Source organism: Somniosus microcephalus, chromosome 23 (genome assembly GCF_052327205.1).
Source record: "Somniosus microcephalus isolate GS21.2 chromosome 23, FLI_Smic_1.0, whole genome shotgun sequence".
NCBI lineage: Eukaryota > Metazoa > Chordata > Chondrichthyes > Squaliformes > Somniosidae > Somniosus > Somniosus microcephalus.
The window spans coordinates 68,079,182-68,098,902 of record NC_141009.1 but is presented as its reverse complement, the minus strand read 5'-3'; the positions used below and the strand labels follow the sequence as shown (position 1 = coordinate 68,098,902).

At 53.1% G+C, this 19,721-nt stretch overlaps 1 protein-coding gene across 1 annotated transcript in view; it reads left to right on the top strand.

Moving 5' to 3' along the window:
* LOC147101936 (exonuclease mut-7 homolog) overlaps window positions 1-19,721 on the top strand; it is a 360,516-nt gene that overhangs the window by 90,085 nt on the left and 250,710 nt on the right. The window lies entirely within an intron of this gene.

Genomic DNA, 19,721 nt, shown 5'->3' with positions numbered 1-19,721 from the left:
TGTGTTATTACAGGAGAGTACCAGGGTGGGTGTGCAATTACAGGGAGAGCAGCAGGCGGGTGTGTTATTACAGGGAGAGTACCAGGCGGGTGTGTTATTACAGGGAGAGTACCAGGCGGGTGTGTTATTACAGGGAGAGTAACAGGGCGGGTGTGTTATTACAGGGAGAGTACCAGGGCGGGTGTGTTATTACAGGGAGAGTAACAGGGCGGGTGTGTTATTACAGGGAGAGTACCACGGCCGGTGTGTTATTACCGGGAGAGTACCAGGGCGGGGGTGATATTACAGGGAGAGCACCAGGGCGCGTGTGTTATTCCAAGGAGAGTACAAGGCGGGTGTGTTATTACAGGAGAGCACCTGGGTGGGTGTGTTATTACAGGGAGAATACCAGGGCGGGTGTGTTATTACAGGGACAGTACCAGGGCGGGTGTGTTATTACACGGAGAATAACAGGGCGGGTGTGTTATTACAGGGACAGTACCAGGGCGGGTGTGTTATTACAGGGAGAGTACCAGGCGGGTGTGTTATTACAGGGAGAGTACCAGGGTGGGTGTGTTATTACAGGGATAGTACCAGGGCCGGGGTGTTATTACAGGGAGAGTACCAGGGCGGGTGTGTTATTACAGAGAGTTGCGCCAGGGCGGGTGTGTTATTACAGAGAGAGCACCAGGGCGTGTGTGTTATTACAGGGAGAGCACCAGGGCGGGTGTGTTATTACCAGGAGGGTATCAGGGCGGGTGTGTTATTACAGGGAGAGTACCACGGCCGGTGTGTTATTACCGGGAGAGTATCAGGGCGGATGTGTTATTACTGGAGAGCCTTCCAGGGCGGGGGTGATATTACAGGGAGAGCACCAGGGCGCGTGTGTTATTCCAAGGAGAGTACAAGGCGGGTGTGTTATTACATGGAGAATACCAGGGCGGGTGTGTTATTACAGAGGGAGTACCAGGGCGCGTGTGTTATTACAGGAGAGCACCAGGGTGGGTGTGTTATTACAGGAGAGCACCAGGGTGGGTGTGTTATTACAGGGAGAGTACCAGGGCGGGTGTGCTATTACAGGGAGAGTACCAGGGCGGGTGTGTTACTACAGGGGGAGAACCAGGGCGGGTTTGTTACTACAGGAAGAGTACCCGGGCGGGTGGGTTATTACAGGGAGAGTACCAGGGTGGGTGTGTTATTACAATGAGAGTACCAGGGCGGGTGTGTTACTACAGGGGGAGAACCAGGGCGGGTTTGTTACTACAGGGATAGTACCAGGGCCGGGGTGTTATTACAGGGAGAGTACCAGGGTGGGTGTGTTATTACGGGAGAGTATCAGGGCGTGTGTGTTATTACAGGGAGAGTACCATGGCGGGTGTGTTGCTACAGGGGGAGTACCAGGGCGGGTTTGTTACTACAGGGAGAGTACCAGGGCGCGTGTGTTATTAAAGGGACAGTACCAGGGCGGGTGTGTTATTACAGGGAGAGCACCAGGGCCGGTGTGTTATTACCGGGAGAGTACCAGGGCGGGTGTGTTATTACAGGAGATCACCAGGGCGGGTGTGTTATTACCGGGAGAGTACCAGGGCGGGTGTGTTATTACAGGAAAGTACCAGGGCGGGTGTGTTATTACCGGGAGAGTACCAGGGCGGGTGTGTTATTACAGGAGAGTACCAGGGCGGGTGTGTTATTACAGGGAGAGTATCAGGGCGGGTGTGTTATTACAGGAGAGTAACAGGGCGGGTGTGTTATTACAGGGAGAGTACCAGGTTGGGTGTGTTATTACAGAGAGTACCAGGGGGTGTGTGTTATTACAGGAGAGTACCAGTGCGGGTGTGTTATTACAGGGAGAGTAACAGGGTGGGTGTGTTATTACAGAGAGTACCAGGGTGCGTGTGTTATTACAGGAAGGTACCAGGGCGGGTGTGTTATTATAGAGAGCACCAGGGCGGGTGTGTTATTCCAGGGAGAGCACCAGGGCGGGTGTGTTACTACAGGGAGAGTACCAGGGTGGGTGTGTTATTACAGAGAGTACCAGGGCGGGTGTGTTATTACAGAGAGTACCAGGGTGTGTGTGTTATTACAGGAGAGTACCAGGGCGGGTGTGTTATTACAGGGAGAGTACCAGGGCAGGTGTGTTATTACAGGAGAGCACCAGGCGGGTGTGTTATTACAGGGAGAGTACCAGAGCGGCTGTGTTATTACTGGGAGTAACAGGGCCGGTGTGTTATTACCGGGAGAGTACCAGGGTAGGTGTGTTATTACGGAGAGTACCAGGGCGGGTGTGTTATTTCAGGGAGAGTACCAGGGCGGGTGTGTTATTACAGGGAGAGTACCAGGGCGGGTGTGTTATTACAGGGAGAGTACCAGGGTGGGTGTGTTATTACAGAGAGTACCAGGGCGGGTGTGTTATTACAGGGAGATTACCAGGGCGGGTGTGTTATTACAGGCGAGTACCAGGGCGGGTGTGTTATTACAGGGAGAGTACCAGGGCAGGTGTGCTATTACAGGGAGAGCACCAGTGCGGGTGCGTTATTCCGGGGAGAGTACCAGGGCGGGTGTGTTATTACAGAGAGTACCAGGGCGGGTGTGTTATCACAGAGAGTACCAGGGCGGGTGTGTTATTACAGGGAGAGTACCAGGGCAGGTGTGTTATTACAGGAAGAGTACCACGCGGGTGTGTTATGAAAGGGAGAGTACCAGGGCGGGGGTGTTATTACACGGAGAGTACGAGAGCAGGTGTGTTATTACAGGGAGTAACAGGGCCGGTGTGTTCGTACAGGGAGAGTACCAGGGTGGGTGTGTTATTAGAAAGTAACAGGGCGGGTGTGTTACTACACGGAGATTACCAGGGCGGATGTGTTATTACAGGGAGAGTACCAGGGCGGGTGTGTTATTTCAGGGAGAGTACCAGGGCGGGTGTGTTATTTCAGGGAGAGTACCAGGGCGGGTGTGTTATTAGAAAGTACCAGGGCGGGTGTGTTATTACACGGAGATTACGAGGGCGGTTGTGTTATTGCAGGGAGAGTACCAGGGCGGGTGTGTTATTAGAAAGTAGCAGGGCGGGTGTGTTATTACAGAGTACGTACCAGGGCGTGTGTGTTATTACAGAGTACGTACCAGGGCGGGTGGGTTATTACAGGGAGAGTACCAGGGCGGGTGTGTTATTACAGGGAGAGTACCAGGGCGGGTGTGTTATTACAGGGAGAGTACCAGGGCGGGTGGGTTATTTCAGGGAGAGTACCAGGGTGGGTGTGTTATTACAGGAGAGTACCAGGGCGGGTGGGTTATTACAGAGAGCACCAGGGCGGGTGTGTTATTTCAGGGAGAGTACCAGGGTGGGTGTGTTATTTCAGGGAGAGTACCATGGCGGGTGTGTTATTACAGGGAGAGTACCAGGGTGGGTGTGTTACTATAGGGAGAGTACCAGGGCGGGTGTGTTATTACAGGGAGGGTACCAGGGCGGGTGTGTTATTAGAAAGTAGCAGGGCGTGTGTGTTATTACAGAGTACGTACCAGGGCGTGTGTGTTATTAGAAAGAAGCAGGGCGTGTGTGTTATTACAGAGTACGTAGCAGGGTGGGTGTGTTATTACAGGGAGGGTACCAGGGCAGGTGTGTTATTAGAAAGTACCAGGGCGGGTGTGTTATTACAGGGAGTACCAGGGCGGGTGTGATATTACAGGGAGAGTACCAGGGCGGGTGTGATATTACAGGGAGAGTACCAGGGTGGGTGTGTTACTCTAGGGAGAGTACCAGGGCGGGTGTGTTATTACAGGGAGGGTACCAGGGCGTGTGTGTTATTAGAAAGTAGCAGGGCGTGTGTGTTATTACAGAGTACGTACCAGGGCGTGTGTGTTATTACAGGGAGGGTACCAGGGCAGGTGTGTTATTACAGGGAGTACCAGGGCAGGTGTGTTATTTCAGGGAGAGTACCAGGGCCGGGGTGTTATTACAGGGAGAGCACCAGGTTGCGTGTGTTATTACAGAGGGTACCTTGGCGGGGGTGTTATTACAGGGAGAGTACCGGGGCGGGGGTGTTATTATCGGGAGATTACCAGGGCCGGAGTGTTATTACAGGGAGAGTACCAGGGTGGGTGTGTTATTACAGGCAGAGGACCAGGGCGGGTCTGTTATTACAGGGAGACTACCAGGGCGGGTGTGTCATTACAGGGAGAGTACCAGGGCGGGTGTGTTATTACAGGGACAGTACCAGGGCGGGTGAGTTATTACAGGGAGAGGACCAGGGCGGGTGTGTTATTACAGGGAGAGTACCAGGGTGAGTGTGTTATTACAGAGAGTACCAGGGGGGGTGTTATTACGGGGCAGTACCAGGGCGGAGTTGTTATTACAGAGAGTACCATGGCGGGTGTGTTATTACAGGGAGATTACCATGGCGGGTGTGTTATTACAGGGAGAGTACCAGGGCGGGTGTGTTATTAGAAAGTACCAGGGCGGGTGTGTTATTAGGAAGTACCAGGGCGGGTGTGTTATTACAGGGAGAGTACCAGGGCGGGTGTGTTATTACAGGGAGAGTACCAGGGCTGGTGTGATATTACAAGGAGAGTACCAGGGTGGGTGTGTTATTACAGAGACAGTACCAGGGCGGGTGTGATATTACAGGGAGAGTACCTGGACGGGTGTGTTAGTACAGGGAGAGTACCAGGGCGGGTGTGTTCGTACAGGGAGAGTACCAGGGTGGGTGTGTTATTAGAAAGTAACAGGGCGGGTGTGTTACTACACGGAGATTACCAGGGCGGATGTGTTATTACAGGGAGAGTACCAGGGCGGGTGTGTTATTTCAGGGAGAGTACCAGGGCGGGTGGGTTATTACAGGGAGAGTTCCAGGGCGGGTGTGTTATTATAGGGAGAGTACCAGGGCGGGTGTGTTATTAGAAAGTACCAGGGCGGGTGTGTTATTACACGGAGATTACGAGGGCGGTTGTGTTATTACAGGGAGAGTACCAGGGCGTGTGTGTTATTACAGCAGAGTACCAGGGCGGGTGTGTTATTATTGACAGTACCAGGGCGGGTGTGATATTACAGGGAGAGTACCAGGGCGGGTGTGTTATTATAGGGAGAGTACCAGGGCGGGTGTGTTATTAGAAAGTAGCAGGGCGGGTGTGTTATTACAGAGTACGTACCAGGGCGTGTGTGTTATTACAGAGTACGTACCAGGGCGGGTGGGTTATTACAGGGAGAGTACCAGGGCGGGTGTGTTATTTCAGGGAGAGTACCAGGGCGGGTGTATTATTACAGGGAGAGTACCAGGGCGCGTGTGTTATTACAGAGGGAGTACCAGGGCGGGTGTGTTATTAGAAAGTAGCAGGGCGGGTGTGTTATTACAGAGTACGTACCAGGGCGGGTGGGTTATTACAGGGAGAGTACCATGGCGGGTGTGTTAATACAGGGAGCGTACCAGGGCGGGTGGGTTATTACAGGGAGAGTACCAGGGCGGGTGTGTTATTTCAGGGAGGGTACCAGGGCAGGTGTGTTATTGGAAAGTACCAGGGCGGGTGTGTTATTACAGGGAGAGTACCAGGGCGGGTGTGTTGTTAGAAAGTACCAGGGCGGGTGTGTTATTACAGGGAGAGTAACAGGGTGGGTGTGTTATTACAGAGAGTACCAGGGTGCGTGTGTTATTGCAGGAAGGTACCAGGGCGGGTGTGTTATTCCAGGGAGAGCACCAGGGTGGGTGTGTTATTACAGAGAGTACCAGGGGGTGTGTGTTATTACAGGAGAGTACCAGGGCGGGTGTGTTATTACAGGAGAGTACCAGGGTGGGTGTGTTATTACAGAGAGTACCAGGGCGGGTGTGTTATTGCAGAGAGTACCAGGGGGTGTGTGTTATTACAGGAGAGTACCAGGGCGGGTGTGTTATTACAGGGAGAGTACCAGGGCAGGTGTGTTATTACAGGAGAGCACCAGGCGGGTGTGTTATTACAGGGAGTGTACCAGAGCGGCTGTGTTATTACTGGGAGTAACAGGGCCGGTGTGTTATTCCCGGGAGAGTACCAGGGTAGGTGTGTTATTACGGAGAGTACCAGGGCGGGTGTGTTATTTCAGGGAGAGTACCAGGGCGGGTGTGTTATTACAGGGAGAGTACCAGGGCGGGTGTGTTATTACAGGGAGAGTACCAGGGTGGGTGTGTTATTACAGAGAGTACCAGGGCGGGTGTGTTATTACAGGGAGATTACCAGGGCGGGTGTGTTATTACAGGCGAGTACCAGGGCGGGTGTGTTATTACAGGGAGAGTACCAGGGCAGGTGTGCTATTACAGGGAGAGCACCAGGCGGGTGTGTTATTACAGGGAGAGTACCAGAGCGGCTGTGTTATTACAGGGAGAGTACCAGGGCGGGTGTGTTACTACAGGGAGAGTACCAGTGCGGGTGCGTTATTCCGGGGAGAGTACCAGGGCGGGTGTGTTATTACAGAGAGTACCAGGGCGGGTGTGTTATTACAGAGAGTACCAGGGCGGGTGTGTTATTACAGGGAGAGTACCAGGGCAGGTGTGTTATTACAGGGAGAGTACCACGCGGGTGTGTTATGAAAGGGAGAGTACCAGGGCGGGGGTGTTATTACACGGAGAGTACGAGAGCAGGTGTGTTATTACAGGGAGAAACAGGGCCGGTGTGTTATTACAGGGAGAGTACCAGGGTGGGTGTGTTATTACAGGGAGAGTACCAGGGCGGGTGTGTTATTACAGGGAGAGTATCAGGGCGGGTGTGTTATTACAGAGAGAGTACCAGGGCGTGTGTGTTATTACAGAGAGTACTTGGGCGGGTGTGTTATTACAGAGAGTACCAGGGCGGGTGTGTTATTACAGAGAGTACCAGGGTGGGTGTGTTATTACAGGGAGAGTACCAGGGCGGGTGTGTTATTACAGGGAGAGTACCAGGGCGGGTGTGTTATTACAGAGAGAGTACCAGGTTGTGTATGTTATTACAGGGAGAGTACCAGGGCGTGTGTGTTATTACAGAGAGTACTTGGGCGGGTGTGTTATTACAGGGAGTACCAGGCTGGGTGTGTTTTTACATGGAGAGTACCAAGGCGGTGTGTTACTACAGGGAGAGTACCAGGGCGGGTGTGTTATTACAAGGAGAGTGCCAGGGTGGGTGTGTCATTACAGGGAGTACCATGGCGGGTGTGTTATTACAGGGAGAGTACCAGGGTCGGTGTGTTATTACAGGGAGAGTGCCAGGGCGGGTGCTTTATTACAGGGAGAGTACCAGGGCGGGTGTGTTATTACAGGGAGAGTACCAGGGCGGGTGCGTTTTTACAGAGAGCACCAGGGCGGGTGTGTTATTACAGGAGAGTACCAGAGCGGGTGTGTTATTACAGAGAGTACCAGGGTGGGTGTGTTATTTCAGCGAGAGTACCAGGGCGGGTGCGTTTTTACAGAGAGCACCAGGGCAGGTGTGTTATTACAGGAGAGTACCAGAGCGGGTGTGTTATTACAGAGAGTACCAGGGTGGGTGTGTTATTACAGAGAGTACCAGGGTGGGTGTGTTATTTCAGGGAGAGTACCAGGGCGGGTGTGTTCATACAGGGAGAGTACCAGGCGGGTGTGTTATTACCGAGAGAGTACCAGGGTGGGTGTGTTATTGCAGGAGAGTACCAGGGCGGGTCTGTTATTACAGGGAGAGTACCAGGTCGGATGTGTTATTACAGGGAGAGCACCAGGGCGGGTCTGTTATTACAGGGAGAGTACCAGGGCGGGGGTGTTATTACACGGAGAGTACGAGAGCAGGTGTGTTATTACAGAGAGTACCAGGGTGGGTGTGTTACTACAGTGAGAGTCCCAGGGGGGTGTGTTATTACAGGGAGAGTACCAGGGTGGGTGTGTTATTACAGGGAGAGTACCAGGGCGGGTGTGTTATTAGAGAGAGTACCAGGCTGGGTGTGTTATTACAGGGAGAGTACCAGGGTGGGTGTGTTATTACAGAGAGTACCAGGGCGGGTGTGTTATTAGAGAGAGTACCAGGCTGGGTGTGTTATTACAGGGAGAGTACCAGGGCGGGTGTGTTATTACAGAGAGTACCAGGACGGGTGTGTTATTACATGGAGAGTACCAGGGCGGGTGTGTTATTACAGGGAGAGTACCAGGGCGGGTGTGTTATTACAGGGAGGGTACCAGGCCGTGTATGTTATTACAGGGAGAATACCAGGGCGGGTGTGTTATTACAGGCAGAGTATCAGGGCGGGTGTGTTATTACAGGGAGAATACCAGGGCGGGTGTGTTATTACAGGGAGAGTACCAGGGCGGGTGTGTTATTACTGGGAGAGTAACCGGGTGGGTGTGTTATTACAGAGAGTACCAGGGCGGGTGTGTTATTACAGAGAGAGTACCAGGGCGGGTGTGTTATTACGGGGAGAGTACCAGGGCGGGTGTGTTATTACAGAGGGAGTACCAGGGTGGGTGTGTTATTACAGAGAGTGCCGGGGCGGGTGTGTTACTACTGGAGAGCCGACCAGGGCGGGGGTGATATTACAGAGAATATCAGGGCGGGTATGTTATTACAGGGAGAGTACCAGGGCGGGTGTATTATTACAGGGAGTGTACCAGGACGGGTGTGTTATTACAGGGAGAGTACCAGGGCGGGTGTGTTATTACAGGGAGAGTACCAGGGCAGTTGTGTTATTACAGGGAGAGTACCAGGGCAGGTGTGTTATTACAGGGAGAGTACCAGGGTGAGTGTGTTATTACAGGGAGAGTAGCAGGGGTGGTGTATTATTGCAGAGTGTGTGCCGGGGGGGTGTGTTATTACAGGGAGAGTACCAGGGCGGGTGTGTTATTGCAGGGAGAGTACCAGGGCAGGTGTGTTACTACACGGAGAGTACCAGGGCGGCTGTGTTATTACAGGGAGAGTACCAGGGCGGGTGTGTTATTACAGGGAGAGTACCAGGGCAGTTGTGTTATTACAGGGATGGTGCCAGGGCGGGTGTGTTATTACAGGGAGAGTACCAGGGCGGGTGTCTTATTACTCGGAGAGTACCGGGGGCGGGTGTTATTACAGGGAGAGTACCAGGGGTGGTGTGTTATTACAGGGAGAGTACCAGGGCGAGTCTGATATTACTGGGAGAGTAACAGGGCGGGTGTGTTATTACAGGGAGAGTACCAGGGGGGGTGTATTATTGCAGAGTGTGTACCAGGGGGGTGTGTTATTGCAGAGAGTGTACCAGGGGGGTGTGTTTTTTCAGGGAGAGTACCAGGGCGGGGGTGTTATTACACGGAGAGTACCAGGGCGGGTGTGTTATTACAGAGAGAGTACCAGGGCGGGTGTGTTATTGCATGGAGAGTACCAGGGCGGGGGTGTTATTACACGGAGATTACCAGGGCGGGTGTGTTATTACAGAGAGAGTACCAGGGCGGGTGTGTTATTACACGGAGAGTACCAGGTTGGGTGAGTTATTCCAGGAGAGTACCAGGGTGGGTGTGTTATTACAGGAGAGTACCAGGGCGGGTGTGTTATTACAGGGAGAGTACCAGGCCGGGTGTATTATTACAGGTAGAGTAACAGGGCGGGTGTATTATTACAGGGAGAGTACCAGGGCGGGTGTGTTATTACAGGGAGAGTACCAGGGTGGGTGTGTTATTACAGGGAGAGTACCAGGGCGGATGTGTTATTTCAGGGAGAGTACCAGGGCGGGTGTGTTATTACAGGGAGAGTACCAGGGCGGATGTGTTATTTCAGGGAGAGTACCAGGGCGGGTGTGTTATTACACGGAGAGTACCAGGACGGGTGTGATATTACAGGGAGCATACCAGGGCGTGTGTGTTATTACAGGGAGAGTACCAGGGCGAGTCTGATATTACAGGGAGAGTACCAGGGCAGTTGTGTTATTACAGGGATGGTACCAGGGCGGGTGTGTTATTACAGTGAGAGTACCAGGGCGGGTGTGTTATTACAGAGAGTGCCAGGGCGGGTGTGTTATTACAGGGAGAGTACCAGGGCGAGTCTGATATTACTGGGAGAGTACCAGGACGGGTGTGATATTACAGGGAGCATACCAGGGCGCGTGTGTTATTACAGGGAGAGTACCAGGGCGAGTCTGATATTACAGGGAGAGTACCAGGGCAGTTGTGTTATTACAGGGATGGTACCAGGCTGGGTGTGTTGTTACAGAGAGAGTACCAGGGGGGGGTGTGTTATTACAGAGAGAGTACCAGGGCGGGTGTGTTATTACACGGAGAGTACCAGGGCGGGTGTGTTATTACAGAGAGAGTACCAGGGTTGGTGTGTTATTACTGGAGAGTACCAGGGTGGGTGTGTTATTACAGAGAGTACCAGGCGGGTGTGTTATTACAGGGAGAGTACCAGGTGGGGTTGTTATTACAGAGAGTACCAGGGCGGGTGTGTTATTACGGAGAGTACCATGGCGGGTGTGTTATTACGGAGAGTACCATGGCGGGTGTGTTATTACAGGAGAGTACCAGGGTGAGTGTGTTATTACAGAGAGTACCAGGGGGTGTGTGTTATTACAGGAGAGTACCAGGGTGGGTGTGCAATTACAGGGAGAGCAGCAGGCGGGTGTGTTATTACAGGGAGAGTACCAGGCGGGTGTGTTATTACAGGGAGAGTACCAGGCGGGTGTGTTATTACAGGGAGAGTAACAGGGCGGGTGTGTTATTACAGGGAGAGTACCAGGGCGGGTGTGTTATTACAGGGAGAGTAACAGGGCGGGTGTGTTATTACAGGGAGAGTACCACGGCCGGTGTGTTATTACCGGGAGAGTACCAGGGCGGGGGTGATATTACAGGGAGAGCACCAGGGCGCGTGTGTTATTCCAAGGAGAGTACAAGGCGGGTGTGTTATTACAGGAGAGCACCTGGGTGGGTGTGTTATTACAGGGAGAATACCAGGGCGGGTGTGTTATTACAGGGACAGTACCAGGGCGGGTGTGTTATTACACGGAGAATAACAGGGCGGGTGTGTTATTACAGGGACAGTACCAGGGCGGGTGTGTTATTACAGGGAGAGTACCAGGCGGGTGTGTTATTACAGGGAGAGTACCAGGGTGGGTGTGTTATTACAGGGATAGTACCAGGGCCGGGGTGTTATTACAGGGAGAGTACCAGGGCGGGTGTGTTATTACAGAGAGTTGCGCCAGGGCGGGTGTGTTATTACAGAGAGAGCACCAGGGCGTGTGTGTTATTACAGGGAGAGCACCAGGGCGGGTGTGTTATTACCAGGAGGGTATCAGGGCGGGTGTGTTATTACAGGGAGAGTACCACGGCCGGTGTGTTATTACCGGGAGAGTATCAGGGCGGATGTGTTATTACTGGAGAGCCTTCCAGGGCGGGGGTGATATTACAGGGAGAGCACCAGGGCGCGTGTGTTATTCCAAGGAGAGTACAAGGCGGGTGTGTTATTACACGGAGAATACCAGGGCGGGTGTGTTATTACAGAGGGAGTACCAGGGCGCGTGTGTTATTACAGGAGAGCACCAGGGTGGGTGTGTTATTACAGGAGAGCACCAGGGTGGGTGTGTTATTACAGGGAGAGTACCAGGGCGGGTGTGCTATTACAGGGAGAGTACCAGGGCGGGTGTGTTACTACAGGGGGAGAACCAGGGCGGGTTTGTTACTACAGGAAGAGTACCCGGGCGGGTGGGTTATTACAGGGAGAGTACCAGGGTGGGTGTGCTATTACAGGGAGAGTACCAGGCGGGTGTGTTATTACAATGAGAGTACCAGGGCGGGTGTGTTACTACAGGGGGAGAACCAGGGCGGGTTTGTTACTACAGGGATAGTACCAGGGCCGGGGTGTTATTACAGGGAGAGTACCAGGGTGGGTGTGTTATTACGGGAGAGTATCAGGGCGTGTGTGTTATTACAGGGAGAGTACCATGGCGGGTGTGTTGCTACAGGGGGAGTACCAGGGCGGGTTTGTTACTACAGGGAGAGTACCAGGGCGCGTGTGTTATTAAAGGGACAGTACCAGGGCGGGTGTGTTATTACAGGGAGAGCACCAGGGCCGGTGTGTTATTACCGGGAGAGTACCAGGGCGGGTGTGTTATTACAGGAGATCACCAGGGCGGGTGTGTTATTACCGGGAGAGTACCAGGGCGGGTGTGTTATTACAGGAAAGTACCAGGGCGGGTGTGTTATTACCGGGAGAGTACCAGGGCGGGTGTGTTATTACAGGAGAGTACCAGGGCGGGTGTGTTATTACAGGGAGAGTATCAGGGCGGGTGTGTTATTACAGGAGAGTAACAGGGCGGGTGTGTTATTACAGGGAGAGTACCAGGTTGGGTGTGTTATTACAGAGAGTACCAGGGGGTGTGTGTTATTACAGGAGAGTACCAGTGCGGGTGTGTTATTACAGGGAGAGTAACAGGGTGGGTGTGTTATTACAGAGAGTACCAGGGTGCGTGTGTTATTACAGGAAGGTACCAGGGCGGGTGTGTTATTATAGAGAGCACCAGGGCGTGTGTGTTATTCCAGGGAGAGCACCAGGGCGGGTGTGTTACTACAGGGAGAGTACCAGGGTGGGTGTGTTATTACAGAGAGTACCAGGGCGGGTGTGTTATTACAGAGAGTACCAGGGGGTGTGTGTTATTACAGGAGAGTACCAGGGCGGGTGTGTTATTACAGGAGAGTACCAGGGTGGGTGTGTTATTACAGAGAGTACCAGGGCGGGTGTGTTATTACAGAGAGTACCAGGGTGTGTGTGTTATTACAGGAGAGTACCAGGGCGGGTGTGTTATTACAGGGAGAGTACCAGGGCAGGTGTGTTATTACAGGAGAGCACCAGGCGGGTGTGTTATTACAGGGAGAGTACCAGAGCGGCTGTGTTATTACTGGGAGTAACAGGGCCGGTGTGTTATTACCGGGAGAGTACCAGGGTAGGTGTGTTATTACGGAGAGTACCAGGGCGGGTGTGTTATTTCAGGGAGAGTACCAGGGCGGGTGTGTTATTACAGGGAGAGTACCAGGGCGGGTGTGTTAATACAGGGAGAGTACCAGGGTGGGTGTGTTATTACAGAGAGTACCAGGGCGGGTGTGTTATTACAGGGAGATTACCAGGGCGGGTGTGTTATTACAGGCGAGTACCAGGGCGGGTGTGTTATTACAGGGAGAGTACCAGGGCAGGTGTGCTATTACAGGGAGAGCACCAGTGCGGGTGCGTTATTCCGGGGAGAGTACCAGGGCGGGTGTGTTATTACAGAGAGTACCAGGGCGGGTGTGTTATCACAGAGAGTACCAGGGCGGGTGTGTTATTACAGGGAGAGTACCAGGGCAGGTGTGTTATTACAGGAAGAGTACCACGCGGGTGTGTTATGAAAGGGAGAGTACCAGGGCGGGGGTGTTATTACACGGAGAGTACGAGAGCAGGTGTGTTATTACAGGGAGTAACAGGGCCGGTGTGTTCGTACAGGGAGAGTACCAGGGTGGGTGTGTTATTAGAAAGTAACAGGGCGGGTGTGTTACTACACGGAGATTACCAGGGCGGATGTGTTATTACAGGGAGAGTACCAGGGCGGGTGTGTTATTTCAGGGAGAGTACCAGGGCGGGTGTGTTATTTCAGGGAGAGTACCAGGGCGGGTGTGTTATTAGAAAGTACCAGGGCGGGTGTGTTATTACACGGAGATTACGAGGGCGGTTGTGTTATTGCAGGGAGAGTACCAGGGCGGGTGTGTTATTAGAAAGTAGCAGGGCGGGTGTGTTATTACAGAGTACGTACCAGGGCGTGTGTGTTATTACAGAGTACGTACCAGGGCGGGTGGGTTATTACAGGGAGAGTACCAGGGCGGGTGTGTTATTTCAGGGAGAGTACCAGGGCGGGTGTGTTATTACAGGGAGTACCAGGGCGGGTGTGTTATTACAGGGAGAGTACCAGGGCGGGTGTGTTATTATAGGGAGAGTACCAGGGCGGGTGGGTTATTTCAGGGAGAGTACCAGGGTGGGTGTGTTATTACAGGAGAGTACCAGGGCGGGTGGGTTATTACAGAGAGCACCAGGGCGGGTGTGTTATTTCAGGGAGAGTACCAGGGTGGGTGTGTTATTTCAGGGAGAGTACCATGGCGGGTGTGTTATTACAGGGAGAGTACCAGGGTGGGTGTGTTAATATAGGGAGAGTACCAGGGCGGGTGTGTTATTACAGGGAGGGTACCAGGGCGGGTGTGTTATTAGAAAGTAGCAGGGCGTGTGTGTTATTACAGAGTACGTACCAGGGCGTGTGTGTTATTAGAAAGAAGCAGGGCGTGTGTGTTATTACAGAGTACGTAGCAGGGTGGGTGTGTTATTACAGGGAGGGTACCAGGGCAGGTGTGTTATTAGAAAGTACCAGGGCGGGTGTGTTATTACAGGGAGTACCAGGGCGGGTGTGATATTACAGGGAGAGTACCAGGGCGGGTGTGATATTACAGGGAGAGTACCAGGGTGGGTGTGTTACTCTAGGGAGAGTACCAGGGCGGGTGTGTTATTACAGGGAGGGTACCAGGGCGTGTGTGTTATTAGAAAGTAGCAGGGCGTGTGTGTTATTACAGAGTACGTACCAGGGCGTGTGTGTTATTACAGGGAGGGTACCAGGGCAGGTGTGTTATTACAGGGAGTACCAGGGCAGGTGTGTTATTTCAGGGAGAGTACCAGGGCCGGGGTGTTATTACAGGGAGAGCACCAGGTTGCGTGTGTTATTACAGAGGGTACCTTGGCGGGGGTGTTATTACAGGGAGAGTACCAGGGTGGGTGTGTTATTACAGGCAGAGGACCAGGGCGGGTCTGTTATTACAGGGAGACTACCAGGGCGGGTGTGTCATTACAGGGAGAGTACCAGGGCGGGTGTGTTATTACAGGGACAGTACCAGGGCGGGTGAGTTATTACAGGGAGAGGACCAGGGCGGGTGTGTTATTACAGGGAGAGTACCAGGGTGAGTGTGTTATTACAGAGAGTACCAGGGGGGGTGTTATTACGGGGCAGTACCAGGGCGGAGTTGTTATTACAGAGAGTACCATGGCGGGTGTGTTATTACAGGGAGATTACCATGGCGGGTGTGTTATTACAGGGAGAGTACCAGGGCGGGTGTGTTATTAGAAAGTACCAGGGCGGGTGTGTTATTAGGAAGTACCAGGGCGGGTGTGTTATTACAGGGAGAGTACCAGGGCGGGTGTGTTATTACAGGGAGAGTACCAGGGCTGGTGTGATATTACAAGGAGAGTACCAGGGTGGGTGTGTTATTACAGAGACAGTACCAGGGCGGGTGTGATATTACAGGGAGAGTACCTGGACGGGTGTGTTAGTACAGGGAGAGTACCAGGGCGGGTGTGTTCGTACAGGGAGAGTACCAGGGTGGGTGTGTTATTAGAAAGTAACAGGGCGGGTGTGTTACTACACGGAGATTACCAGGGCGGATGTGTTATTACAGGGAGAGTACCAGGGCGGGTGTGTTATTTCAGGGAGAGTACCAGGGCGGGTGGGTTATTACAGGGAGAGTTCCAGGGCGGGTGTGTTATTATAGGGAGAGTACCAGGGCGGGTGTGTTATTAGAAAGTACCAGGGCGCGTGTGTTATTACACGGAGATTACGAGGGCGGTTGTGTTATTACAGGGAGAGTACCAGGGCGTGTGTGTTATTACAGCAGAGTACCAGGGCGGGTGTGTTATTATTGACAGTACCAGGGCGGGTGTGATATTACAGGGAGAGTACCAGGGCGGGTGTGTTATTATAGGGAGAGTACCAGGGCGGGTGTGTTATTAGAAAGTAGCAGGGCGGGTGTGTTATTACAGAGTACGTACCAGGGCGGGTGGGTTATTACAGGGAGAGTACCAGGGCGGGTGTGTTATTTCAGGGAGAGTACCAGGGCGGGTGTATTATTACAGGGAGAGTACCAGGGCGCGTGTGTTATTACAGAGGGAGTACCAGGGCGGGTGTGTTATTAGAAAGTAGCAGGGCGGGTGTGTTATTACAGAGTACGTACCAGGGCGTGTGTGTTATTACAGAGTACGTACCAGGGCGGGTGGGTTATTACAGGGAGAGTACCATGGCGGGTGTGTTAATACAGGGAGCGTACCAGGGCGGGTGGGTTATTACAGGGAGAGTACCAGGGCGGGTGTGTTATTTCAGGGAGGGTACCAGGGCAGGTGTGTTATTGGAAAGTACCAGGGCGGGTGTGTTATTACAGGGAGAGTACCAGGGCGGGTGTGTTGTTAGAAAGTACCAGGGCGGGTGTGTTATTACAGGGAGAGTAACAGGGTGGGTGTGTTATTACAGAGAGTACCAGGGTGCGTGTGTTATTGCAGGAAGGTACCAGGGCGGGTGTGTTATTCCAGGGAGAGCACCAGGGTGGGTGTGTTATTACAGAGAGTACCAGGGGGTGTGTGTTATTACAGGAGAGTACCAGGGCGGGTGTGTTATTACAGGAGAGTACCAGGGTGGGTGTGTTATTACAGAGAGTACCAGGGCGGGTGTGTTATTGCAGAGAGTACCAGGGGGTGTGTGTTATTACAGGAGAGTACCAGGGCGGGTGTGTTATTACAGGGAGAGTACCAGGGCAGGTGTGTTATTACAGGAGAGCACCAGGCGGGTGTGTTATTACAGGGAGTGTACCAGAGCGGCTGTGTTATTACTGGGAGTAACAGGGCCGGTGTGTTATTCCCGGGAGAGTACCAGGGTAGGTGTGTTATTGCGGAGAGTACCAGGGCGGGTGTGTTATTTCAGGGAGAGTACCAGGGCGGGTGTGTTATTACAGGGAGAGTACCAGGGCGGGTGTGTTATTACAGGGAGAGTACCAGGGTGGGTGTGTTATTACAGAGAGTACCAGGGCGGGTGTGTTATTACAGGGAGATTACCAGGGCGGGTGTGTTATTACAGGCGAGTACCAGGGCGGGTGTGTTATTACAGGGAGAGTACCAGGGCAGGTGTGCTATTACAGGGAGAGCACCAGGCGGGTGTGTTATTACAGGGAGAGTACCAGAGCGGCTGTGTTATTACAGGGAGAGTACCAGGGCGGGTGTGTTACTACAGGGAGAGTACCAGTGCGGGTGCGTTATTCCGGGGAGAGTACCAGGGCGGGTGTGTTATTACAGAGAGTACCAGGGCGGGTGTGTTATTACAGAGAGTACCAGGGCGGGTGTGTTATTACAGGGAGAGTACCAGGGCAGGTGTGTTATTACAGGGAGAGTACCACGCGGGTGTGTTATGAAAGGGAGAGTACCAGGGCGGGGGTGTTATTACACGGAGAGTACGAGAGCAGGTGTGTTATTACAGGGAGAAACAGGGCCGGTGTGTTATTACAGGGAGAGTACCAGGGTGGGTGTGTTATTACAGGGAGAGTACCAGGGTGGGTGTGTTATTGCAGGGAGAGTACCAGGGCGGGTGTGTTATTACAGGGAGTACCAGGGCGGGTGTGTTATTACAGGGAGAGTACCAGGGCGGGTGTGTTATTACAGGGAGAGTATCAGGGCGGGTGTGTTATTACAGAGAGAGTACCAGGGCGTGTGTGTTATTACAGAGAGCACTTGGGCGGGTGTGTTATTACAGAGAGTACCAGGGCGGGTGTGTTATTACAGAGAGTACCAGGGTGGGTGTGTTATTACAGGGAGAGTACCAGGGCGGGTGTGTTATTACAGGGAGAGTACCAGGGCGGGTGTGTTATTACAGAGAGAGTACCAGGTTGTGTATGTTATTACAGGGAGAGTACCAGGGCGTGTGTGTTATTACAGAGAGTACTTGGGCGGGTGTGTTATTACAGGGAGTACCAGGGTGGGTGTGTTATTACAGGGAGAGTACCAAGGCGGTGTGTTACTACAGGGAGAGTACCAGGGCGGGTGTGTTATTACAAGGAGAGTGCCAGGGTGGGTGTGTCATTACAGGGAGTACCATGGCGGGTGTGTTATTACAGGGAGAGTACCAGGGTCGGTGTGTTATTACAGGGAGAGTGCCAGGGCGGGTGCTTTATTACAGGGAGAGTACCAGGGCGGGTGTGTTATTACAGGGAGAGTACCAGGGCGGGTGCGTTTTTACAGAGAGCACCAGGGCGGGTGTGTTATTACAGGAGAGTACCAGAGCGGGTGTGTTATTACAGAGAGTACCAGGGTGGGTGTGTTATTTCAGCGAGAGTACCAGGGCGGGTGCGTTTTTACAGAGAGCACCAGGGCAGGTGTGTTATTACAGGAGAGTACCAGAGCGGGTGTGTTATTACAGAGAGTACCAGGGTGGGTGTGTTATTACAGAGAGTACAGGGTGGGTGTGTTATTTCAGGGAGAGTACCAGGGCGGGTGTGTTATTACAGAGAGTACCAGGGCGCGTGTGTTATTACAGGGGAGTACCAGGGGACGTGTTATTACAGGGAGAGTACCAGGGCGGGTGTGTTCATACAGGGAGAGTACCAGGCGGGTGTGTTATTACCGAGAGAGTACCAGGGTGGGTGTGTTATTGCAGGAGAGTACCAGGGCGGGTCTGTTATTACAGGGAGAGTACCAGGGCGGGGGTGTTATTACAGGGAGAGTACCAGGTCGGATGTGTTATTACAGGGAGAGCACCAGGGCGGGTCTGTTATTACAGGGAGAGTACCAGGGCGGGGGTGTTATTACACGGAGAGTACGAGAGCAGGTGTGTTATTACAGAGAGTACCAGGGTGGGTGTGTTACTACAGTGAGAGTCCCAGGGGGGTGTGTTATTACAGGGAGAGTACCAGGGTGGGTGTGTTATTACAGGGAGAGTACCAGGGCGGGTGCGTTATTACAGAGAGTACCAGGGCGGGTGTGTTATTACAGGAGAGTACCAGGGCGTGTGTGTTATTACAGGGAGAGTACCAGGGCGGGTGCGTTATTACAGAGAGTACCAGGGCGGGTGTGTTATTACAGGGAGAGTACCAGTGCGGGTGTGTTATTACAGGGAGAGTACCAGGGCGGGTGCGTTATTACAGAGAGTACCAGGGCGGGTGTGTTATTACAGGGAGTGTACCAGGGCGGGTGTGTTATTACAGGGAGAGTACCAGGGCGGGTGTGTTATTACAGGGAGAGTACCAGGGCGGGTGTGTTATTACAGGGAGAGTACCAGGGTGGGTGTGTTATTACAGAGAGTACCAGGGCGGGTGTGTTATTACAGGGACAGTACCAGGGCGGGTGTGTTATGACAGGGACAGTACCAGGGCGGGTGTGTTATTACAGGGAGAGCACCAGGGCGGGTGTGCTATTACAGGGAGAGTACCAGGCGGGTGTGTTATTACAGGGAGAGTACCAGGCGGGTGTGTTATTACAGGGAGAGTACCAGGGTGGGTATGTTATTACAGGAGAGTACCAGGGCGGGTGTGTTATTACAACGAGAGTACCAGGGCGGGTGTGTTACTACAGGGGGAGAACCAGGGCAGGTTTGTTACTACAGGAAGAGTACCCGGGCGGGTGGGTTATTACAGGGAGAGTACCAGGGTGGGTGTGTTATTACAGGGAGAATACCAGGGCGGGTGTGTTATTACAGGGATAGTACCAGGGCGGGTGTGTTATTACAGAGGGAGTACCAGGGCGGGTGTGTTGTTACAGGGAGAGTACCAGGGCGGGTGTGTTATTACAGGGACAGTACCAGGGCGGGTGTGTTATTACAGGGAGAGTACCAGGGCGGGTGTGTTACTACAGGAGATCACCAGGGCGGGTGTGTTATTACCGGGAGAGTACCAGGGCGGGTGTGTTATTACAGGAAAGTACCAGGGCGGGTGTGTTATTACCGGGAGAGTATCAGGGCGGGTGTGTTATTACAGGGAGAGTACCAGGGCGGGTGTGTTATTACAGGGAGACTAACAGGG